Here is a 10,482-nt window from a genome sequence, read left to right on the forward strand (position 1 = left end):
CGTTTCCGAGATATTTTCAGATTTAGCTCAAGGGTAGGGGCCTGACGGACATATTCCGAGATATTTCTTGTTCTTGTTGTGCTTCTTCTACACAGCTAAGCTGGAACTGGCATTTGCAGCTCGCAATAGTGCAGAGTTATCTCACAGAAAGGGGCCACGGTGTTTCTGTATCTCTACTATGTTGGTGCGGCTTCGGAACTTTTAAATATCTTAATATATCTCGAGAACTACGCATCTGATCAAAAAATATCATAGAACATAAAAAGTAGGAAATTTAACTCTCTACAAAAAGCGTCTCTTAACATTTTGCCATAGCTCGCATCGTTTCCGAGATATTTGCAGATTTAGCTCAAGGGAAGGGGCCTGACGGACATATTCCGAGATATTTCTTGTTCTTGTTGTGCTTCTTCTGCACAGCTAAGCTCGAACTGGCATTTACAGCTCGCAATAGTTCAGAGTTATCTCACAGAAAGGGGCCACGGTGTTTCCGTATCTCTATTATGTTGGTGCGGCTTCGAAACTATCAAATATCTTAATATATCTCGAGAACTACGCATCTGATCAAAAAATATCATAGAACATAAAAAGTAGGAAATTTAACTCTCTACAAAAAGCGTCTCTCAACATTTTGCCACAGCTCGCATCGTTTCCGAGATATTTGCCGATTTAGCTCAAAGGAACGGGCCTGACGGACATATTTCGAGATATTTCTTCTTCTTGTTGATCTTCTTCTGCACAGCTAAGCTGGAAGTGGCATTTGCAGCTCGGAATAGTGCAGAGTTATCTCAAAGAAAGGGGCCACGGTGTTTCTGCATCTTTATTATGTTGGTGCGGCTTCGGAACTTTTAAATATCATGATATATCTCGAAAACTAAGCATCTGATCAAAAAACATCATAGAACATAAATAGTAGGAAACTTAATTTCCTACAAAAAAGGTGTCTCAACATTTTGCCAGAGCTCGCATCGTTTCCGAGATATTTGCAGATTTATCTCAAAGGAAGGGGCCTGACGGACATATTTCGAGATATTTCTTCTTCTTGTGGTTCCTCTTCAGCACAGCTAAGCTGGAAGTGGCATTTCCAGCCCGCAATAGTGCAGAGTCATCTCAAAGAAAGGATCCACGGTGTTTCTGTATCTTTATTATGTTGGTGCGGCTTCGGAACTTTTAAATATCTCGATATATCTCGAGAACTACGCATATGACCAAAAAATATCATAGAACATAAATAGTAGGAAACTTAATTTCCTACAAAAAAGGTGTCTCAACATTTTGCCAGAGCTCGCATCGTTTCCGAGATATTTGCAGATTTAGCTCAAAGGAAGGGGCCTGACGGTCATATTTCGAGATATTTCTTCTTCTTGTGGTTCCTCTTCAGCACAGCTAAGCTGGAAGTGGCATTTCCAGCCCGCAATAGTGCAGAGTTATCTCAAAGAAAGGATCCACGGTGTTTCTGTATCTTTATTATGTTGGTGCGGCTTCGGAACTTTTAAATATCTCGATATATCTCGAAAACTACGCATATGACCAAAAAATATCGTAGAACATAAATAGTAGGAAACTTAATATCCTACAAAAAAGGTGTCTCAACATTTTGCCAGAGCTCGCATCGTTTCCGAGATATTTGCAGATTTAGCTCAAAGGAAGGGGCCTGACGGACATATTTCGAGATATTTCTTCTCCTCGTTGTTCTTCTTCTGCACAGCTAAGCTGGAAGTGGCATTTGCAGCTCGCAATAGTGCAGAGTTATCTCAAAGAAAGGGGCCACGGTGTTTCTGTATCTCTATTATGTTGGTGCGGCTTCGGAACTTTTAAATATCTTGATACATCACGAGAACTACTCATCTGATCCAAAAATATCATAGAACGTAAATAGTAGGAAACTTAATTTCCTACAAAAAAGATCTCTTAATATTTTGCCATAGCTCGCATTGTTTCCGAGATATTTGCAGATTTAGCTCAAGGGAAGGGGCCTGACGGATATATTCCGAGATATTTCTTGTTCTTGTTGTGCTTCTTCAGCACAGCTAAGCTGGACCTGGCATTTGCAGCTTGCAATAGTGCAGAGTTATCTCGCAGAAAGGGGCCACGGTGTTTCCGTATCTCTATTATGTTGGTGCGGCTTCGGAACTTTTAAATATCTTGATATATCTCGAAAACATTGCATCTGATCAAAAAATATCATAGAACATAAAAAGTGGGAAACTTAATTCTCTACAAAAAAGGTCTCGTAACATTTTGCCATAGCTCGCATCGTTTCCGAGATATTTGCAGATTTAGCTCAAGGGAAGGGGCCTGACGGACATATTCCGAGATATTTCTTGTTCTTGTTGTGCTTCTTCTGCACAGCTAAGCTGGACCTGGCATTTGCAGCTCGCAATAGTGCAGAGTTATCTCGCAGAAAGGGGCCACGGTGTTTCCGTATCTCGATTATGTTGGTGCGGCTTCGGAACTTTTAAATATCTTGATATATCTCGAAAACTACGCATCTGATCCAAAAATATGATAGAACGTAAAAAGTAGGAAACTTAATTCTCTACAAAAAAGGTCTCTTAACATTTTGCCATAGATCGCATCGTTTCCGAGATATTTTCAGATTTAGCTCAAGGGTAGGGGCCTGACGGACATATTCCGAGATATTTCTTGTTCTTGTTGTGCTTCTTCTACACAGCTAAGCTGGAACTGGCATTTGCAGCTCGCAATAGTGCAGAGTTATCTCACAGAGAGGGGCCACGGTGTTTCTGTATCTCTACTATGTTGGTGCGGCTTCGGAACTTTTAAATATCTTAATATATCTCGAGAACTACGCATCTGATCAAAAAATATCATAGAACATAAAAAGTAGGAAATTTAACTCTCCACAAAAAGCGTCTCTCAACATTTTGCCATAGCTCGCATCGTTTCCGAGATATTTGCAGATTTAGCTCAAGGGAAGTGGCCTGACGGACATATTCCGAGATATTTCTTGTTCTTGTTGTGCTTCTTCTGCACAGCTAAGCTCGAACTGGCATTTACAGCTCGCAATAGTTCAGAGTTATCCCACAGAAAGGGGCCACGGTGTTTCCGTATCTCTATTATGTTGGTGCGGCTTCGGAACTATTAAATATCTTAATATATCGCGAGAACTACGCATCTGATCAAAAAATATCATAGAACATAAAAAGTAGGAAACTTAATTCTCTACAATAAAGGTCTCTCAACATTTTGCCATCGCTCGCATCGCTTCCGAGATATTTGCAGATTTAGCTCAAGGGAAGGGGCCTGACGGACATATTCCGAGATATTTCTTATTATTGTTGTGCTTCTTCTGCACAGCTAAGCTGGAACTGGCGTTTGCAGCTCGCAATAGTGCAGAGTTATCTCACAGAAAGGGGCCACGGTGTTTCCGTATCTCTATTATGTTGGTGCGGCTTCGGAACTTTTAAATATCTTGATATATCTCGAAAACTACGCACCTGATCCGAAAATATCACAGAACATGAAAAGTAGGAAACTTAATTCTCTACAAAAAAGGTCTCTTAACATTTTGCCATAGCTCGCATCGTTTCCGAGATATTTGCAGATTTAGCTCAAGGGAAGGGGCCTGACGGACATATTCCGAGATATTTCTTGTTCTTGTTGTGCTTCTTCTGCACAGCTAAGCTGGAAGTGGCATTTGCAGCTCGCAATAGTGCAGAGTTATCGCAAAGAAAGGGGCCACGGTGTTTCTGTATCTTTATGTTGGTGCGGGTTCGGAACTTTTACATATGTCGATATATCTCGAAAACTACGCATCTGATTAAAAAATATCATAGAACATAAAAAGTGGGAAACTTAATTCTCTACAAAAAAGGTCTCGTAACATTTTGCCATAGCTCGCATCGTTTCCAAGATATTTGCAGATTTAGCTCAAGGGAAGGGGCCTGACGGACATATTCCGAGATATTTCTTGTTCTTGTTGTGCTTCTTCTGCACAGCTAAGCTGGACCTGGCATTTGCAGCTCGCAATAGTGCAGAGTTATCTCGCAGAAAGGGGCCACGGTGTTTCCGTATCTCGATTATGTTGGTGCGGCTTCGGAACTTTTAAATATCTTGATATATCTCGAAAACGACGCATCTGATCAAAAAATATGATAGAACGTAAAAAGTAGGAAACTTAATTCTCTACAAAAAAGGTCTCTTAACATTTTGCCATAGATCGCATCGTTTCCGAGATATTTTCAGATTTAGCTCAAGGGTAGGGGCCTGACGGACATATTCCGAGATATTTCTTGTTCTTGTTGTGCTTCTTCTACACAGCTAAGCTGGAACTGGCATTTGCAGCTCGCAATAGTGCAGAGTTATCTCACAGAAAGGGGCCACGGTGTTTCTGTATCTCTACTATGTTGGTGCGGCTTCGGAACTTTTAAATATCTTAATATATCTCGAGAACTACGCATCTGATCAAAAAATATCATAGAACATAAAAAGTAGGAAATTTAACTCTCCACAAAAAGCGTCTCTCAACATTTTGCCATAGCTCGCATCGTTTCCGAGATATTTGCAGATTTAGCTCAAGGGAAGTGGCCTGACGGACATATTCCGAGATATTTCTTGTTCTTGTTGTGCTTCTTCTGCACAGCTAAGCTCGAACTGGCATTTACAGCTCGCAATAGTTCAGAGTTATCTCACAGAAAGGGGCCACGGTGTTTCCGTATCTCTATTATGTTGGTGCGGCTTCGGAACTATTAAATATCTTAATATATCTCGAGAACTACGCATCTGATCAAAAAATATCATAGAACATAAAAAGTAGGAAACTTAATTCTCTACAAAACGGGTCTCTTAACATTTTGCCATAGCTCGCATCGTTTCCGAGATATTTGCAGATAAACTCAAGCGAAGGGGCCTGACGGACATATTCCGAGATATTTCTTGTTCTTGTTGTGCTTCTTCTGCACAGCTAAGCTGGACCTGGCATTTGCAGCTCGCAATAGTGCAGAGTTATCTGACAGAAAGGGGCCACGGTGTTTCTGTATCTCTATTATGTTGGTGCGGCTTCGGAACTTTTAAATATCTTGATATATCTCGATAACTACGCATCTGATCCAAAAATATCATAGAACATAAATAGTAGGAAACTTAATTTCCTACAAAAAAGATCTCTTAATATTTTGCCATAGCTCGCATTGTTTCCGAGATATTTGCAGATTTATCTCAAGGGAAGGGGCCTGACGGACATATTCCGAGATATTTCTTGTTCTTGTTGTGCTTCTTCTGCACAGCTAAGCTGGAAGTGGTATTTGCAGCTCGCAATAGTGCAGAGTTATCTCACAGAAAGGGGCCACGGTGTTTCTGTATCTCTATTATGTTGGTGCGGCTTCGGAACTTTTAAATATCTTGATATATCTCGAGAACTACGCTTCTGATCAAAAAATATCATAGAACATAAAAAGTAGGAAACTTAATTCTCTACAAAAAAGGTCTCTTAACATTTTGCCATAGCTCGCTTCGTTTCCGAGATATTTGCAGATTTATCTCAAGGGAAGGGGCCTGACGGACATATTTCGAGATATTTCTTCTTCTTGTTGTTCTTCTTCTGCACAGCTAAGCTGGAAGTGGCACTTGCAGCTCGCAAAGTGCAGAGTTATCTCAAAGAAAGGGGCCACGGTGTTTCTGTATCTCTATTATGTTGGTGCGGCTTCGGAACTTTTAAATATCTTGATATATCTCGAAAACTACGCGTCTGATCAAAAAATATCATAGAACATAAATAGTAGGCAACTTAATTTCCTACAAAAAAGGTCACTCAACATTTTGCCACAGCTCGCATCGTTTCCGAGATATTTGCCGATTTAGCTCAAAGGAAGGGGCCTGCCGGACATATTTCGAGATATTTCTTCTTCTTGTTGTTCTTCTTCTGCACAGCTAAGCTGGACGTGGCATTTGCAGCTCGCAAAGTGCAGAGTTATCTCAAAGAAAGGGGCCACGGTGTTTCTGTATCTCTATTATGTTGGTGCGGCTTCGGAACTTTTAAATATCATGATATATCTCGAAAACTACGCGTCTGATCAAAAAATATCATAGAACATAAATAGTAGGAAACTTGATTTCCTACAAAAAAGGTCACTCAACATTTTGCCACAGCTCGCATCGTTTCCGAGATATTTGCAGATATAGCTCAAGGGAAGGGGCCTGACGGACATATTTCGAGATATTTCTTCTTCTTGTTGTTCCTCTTCAGCACAGCTAAGCTGGAAGTGGCATTCCCAGCCCGCAATAGTGCAGAGTTATCTCAAAGAAAGGATCCACGGTGTTTCTGTATCTTTATTATGTTGGTGCCGCTTCGGAACTTTTAAATATCTCGATATATCTCGAAAACTACGCATCTGACCAAAAAATATCATAGAACATAAATAGTAGGAAACTTAATTTCCTACAAAAAAGTTCTTTCTACATTTTGCCATAGCTGGCATCGTTTCCGAGATATTTGCAGATGTAGCACAAGGGAAGGGGCCTGACGGACATATTCCGAGATATTTCTTCTTCTTGTTGTTCTTCTTCTGCACAGCTAAGCTGGAAGTGGCATTTGCAGCTCGCAATAGTGCATAGTTATCTCGCAGAAAGGGGCCACGGTGTTTCTGTATCTCTATTATGTTGGTGCGGCTTCGGAACTTTTAAATATCTTGATATATCTCGAAAACTACGCATCTGATCAAAAAATATCATAGAACATGAATTGTAGGAAACTTAATTTCCTACAAAAAAGGTCTCTTAACATTTTGCCATACCTCGCATTGTTTCCGATATATTTGCAGATTTATCTCAAGGAAAGGGGCCTCACGGACATATTCCGAGATATTTATTCTTCTTGTTGTTCTTCTTCTGCACTGCTAAGCTGGAACTCGCATTTGCAGCTCGCAGTAGTGCAGAGTTATCTCAAAGAAAGGGGCCACGGTGTTTCTGTATCTTTATTATGTTGGCGCGGCTTCGGAACTTTTAGATATCTTGATATATTTCGAAAACTACGCATCTGATCAAAAAATATGATAGAACATAAAAAGTAGGAAACTTAATTCTCTACAAAAAAGGTCTCTTAACATTTTGCCATTTCTCGCATCGTTTCCGAGATATTTGCAGATTTAGCTCAAGGGTAGGGCCCAGACCCTTCTGCGCACACCGCCGCGACCCTCCTACTCGTCAGGGCTTAATGGAGGACCAAATTTTGTCCAGCCCCACTTGCCACTGACGGCGGAGTATAGGCGCGACGCTTCAGCGCCATCCATTTTCAGGGCTAGTTGCTTCGGCAGGTGAGTTGTTACACACTCCTTAGCGGATTCCGACTTCCATGGCCACCGTCCTGCTGTCTTAAGCAACCAACGCCTTTCATGGTATCCCATAAGCGTCGACTTAGGCGCCTTAACTCTGCGTTTGGTTCATCCCACAGCGCCAGTTCTGCTTACCAAAATTGGCCCACTTGGCACTCTGATCCAATAATAAAATCTCATGGCTTCATTTGATGCAAGCAAGCCAGAGATCTCACCCATTTAAAGTTTGAGAATAGGTTGAGGTCGTTTCGGCCCCAAGGCCTCTAATCATTCGCTTTACCAGATGAGACTCGCAATAACGTTCGAGCGAGTGCCAGCTATCCTGAGGGAAACTTCGGAGGGAACCAGCTACTAGATGGTTCGATTAGTCTTTCGCCCCTATACCCAGTTCCGACGATCGATTTGCACGTCAGAATCGCTACGGACCTCCATCAGGGTTTCCCCTGACTTCGTCCTGACCAGGCATAGTTCACCATCTTTCGGGTCCCAACGTGTACGCTCTAGGTGCGCCTCTTCTCGCAATGAGAACGAGACGCCCCGGGAGTGCGAGGCCTAATCGTAACGAGGCCCATCCTCCCTAGGTCGACGCAGAGGACGACATTCACTTTCATTTCGCCTTTAGGTTTATTTATATCCCAATGACTCGCGCACATGTTAGACTCCTTGGTCCGTGTTTCAAGACGGGTCCTGAGAGTACCCAAAGCAATAGCGTCGCCGACCGGTAATTCAAAGCTTGGCCAGTCCAAGGACTCCTCCTGCTAACAGCTGGCCAGACCCGGGGACGGCGCATAGTCCGTACATCCGGGTAATTATAACTGAACCTAGCTTGCGGCGGTCCTGACGCACACACATTCGAAAATGGATTGGTTGCGGCCTGATACCGTCTGAGTACCGTCGCGCAGTCGGCCAGGCAACCGAGGGTCTGTCACGAACACCGTTAAGGTGACGGACAGGCTCCGCCTCGGACCGTAGACCGACACGCAACGGGTCGCGACGTTCTACTAGGGGAGAAGTGCACGACTACCTCGCCGGAACATTCGCCGAAGGTGGTGTGCCCTCGCTAATGGAACCCGAAGGTCCATCCGGGGCATCGCGTACCAACGGGAGCCAGCGTTGTTGACGATGAATCTCCCCATTCGATCTTTTGGGTTTCTCAGGTTTACCCCTGAACGGTTTCACGTACTCTTGAACTCTCTCTTCAAAGTTCTTTTCAACTTTCCCTCACGGTACTTGTTCGCTATCGGTCTCGTGGTCGTATTTAGCCTTAGATGGAGTTTACCACCCACTTAGGGCTGCACTCTCAAGCAACCCGACTCTAAGGAGAGATCCTCCCGAAACGCGTACCGGTCACTACGGGCCTGGCACCCTCTATGGGTAAATGGCCCCATTCAAGATGGACTTGGACGCAATTCGATGTCTCGGGATAAACGGATCCTCCTGAACACTACATTTCCCAGCGGCGGTACCGCGGGATTCAGTGCTGGGCTCATTCCTGTTCGCTCGCCGCTACTAAGGAAATCCTAGTTAGTTTCTTTTCCTCCGCTTAATAATATGCTTAAATTCAGCGGGTAATCTCGCCTACTCTGAGGTCGTCAATTTCTTTGGTTTCATCGAAAGGTGAATAATGATGCTTGATGCAAAAAAAAAAAAAATAAACGAAAAGAAGCAAAAAAGCAAACACGTAGAGAAACTGTGCGTGAATCAACCTTTCGCATATTCAATTTTTCCTCCTCTCTCGTTTCAAAATGTTTGTATTTATCGTTCGATGAAACGAGCACAAGAGGGAAAAAAAAGTTGAGACACGACGTTCCCATAATTTTCGTGTTATTTCCTTTTTGCTTCAAACATTTTGCGGACTGCAGCTTCGTCGTATTGCTTTTATCAATTTTTAACAATTTCAAAGCGAAGACAACTCGCAAGACGATCCATTTCGTCTCGGTTCAATTTTAACGTCCGTCCGTATTATTTTTTGTTCCACAAGAGATTTCGAATAGGTTTCTTTATTTATCATCCCTTCTTTTCGAGCGCCACGGAAGCAAGAGGAAAAGCAAGAGCGAGAGAACATTTCGCGTATACTTCATTTAACAATTTTAACCAACACGCGATGTACTCCACACACCTCTTAGATTTAACAACTGCTTTTCTCTTCTTCTCCCCTTAGCGCAAGGGTAAACCCCATTTGTCTCTTCTTTGGAACGCAACAAAACTTTCGAGGACTGGACGACCGAGCGATGGTCGCGCGGTCTTCGCTTATCTTTAACAAACGAAGTAGTCCGTATGTATTCTAAATGTTGAAGCCTCCTAGAGCTTTAAGCCATGCGAGACATTGAAATGCTGTTTTAACGGGAGCATGCATAATTGCTGCAAACATACTTTTATCACAAGTTCTAGCCACGCCACGGAGGCTTCGAAGTTCCTTCACCATTCGCTTTCCTCTCTTTTGTTACACAGTTTCAGACTACGATCAGGGGTACCGAAACGCTGTATTGATTGTAAACAACCATTTTTATCTTGGAGCGGAGCGTTCCTTTACTCGTTAGATTTGTCTTGTCGCGTGTGTATTCGCTTTTTCGACGCTTTTTAACCATTTAACTTGTTTAGCGAAGCTAAACGCACAGACAGACAAAAAAAAAGGAACAGCATCGCGCGTCAAACAGCGACGACCCATCTGAAGCGATCTTTCATTTATACACCGTTTGTAAACAGAGAGATGTATAAAGCGCGGGGAATCATTCGAAACCCTGGGGCTATTCGAGCTTGCATTTCAGCAAATTATCATCTCAAACATTTCACTCGTTTGCTTTTTCTAAATTTATAGGAGAGCTTCTTTCGTTTATTTTTGACACACCTTTCGTAAATATCGTTTCTGGCAACGTCGGGAGCGTGGATTTCTACAAGTGAACAATCGCGCCGATCCGATAACTTCCAGCAGGATGGAGAATCTTTATAGATTATCTTCCGAGAACTCGGTGCTTTCACGGGCGGTCGTTTATAAATTTTAACGAACGACTCGCGCGCCGTGACGCACTTGCGCTAGTTCGAAGAGATATTTCGAAATTTGTTTCTCTCCTTTAACGGCCTGCATTTAGTGTATCGGTTGCGATTTTCGTCACATCGTTTCCACGACAAACGCCGACGAACTGCCCAACTATCGCTCGTACGTTGCGACTCTTTCTTTGTTTATCGTTCATTCATT

This window comes from Osmia lignaria, unplaced genomic scaffold (assembly GCF_051020975.1).
Source record: "Osmia lignaria lignaria isolate PbOS001 unplaced genomic scaffold, iyOsmLign1 scaffold0030, whole genome shotgun sequence".
NCBI classification, from domain to species: domain Eukaryota; kingdom Metazoa; phylum Arthropoda; class Insecta; order Hymenoptera; family Megachilidae; genus Osmia; species Osmia lignaria.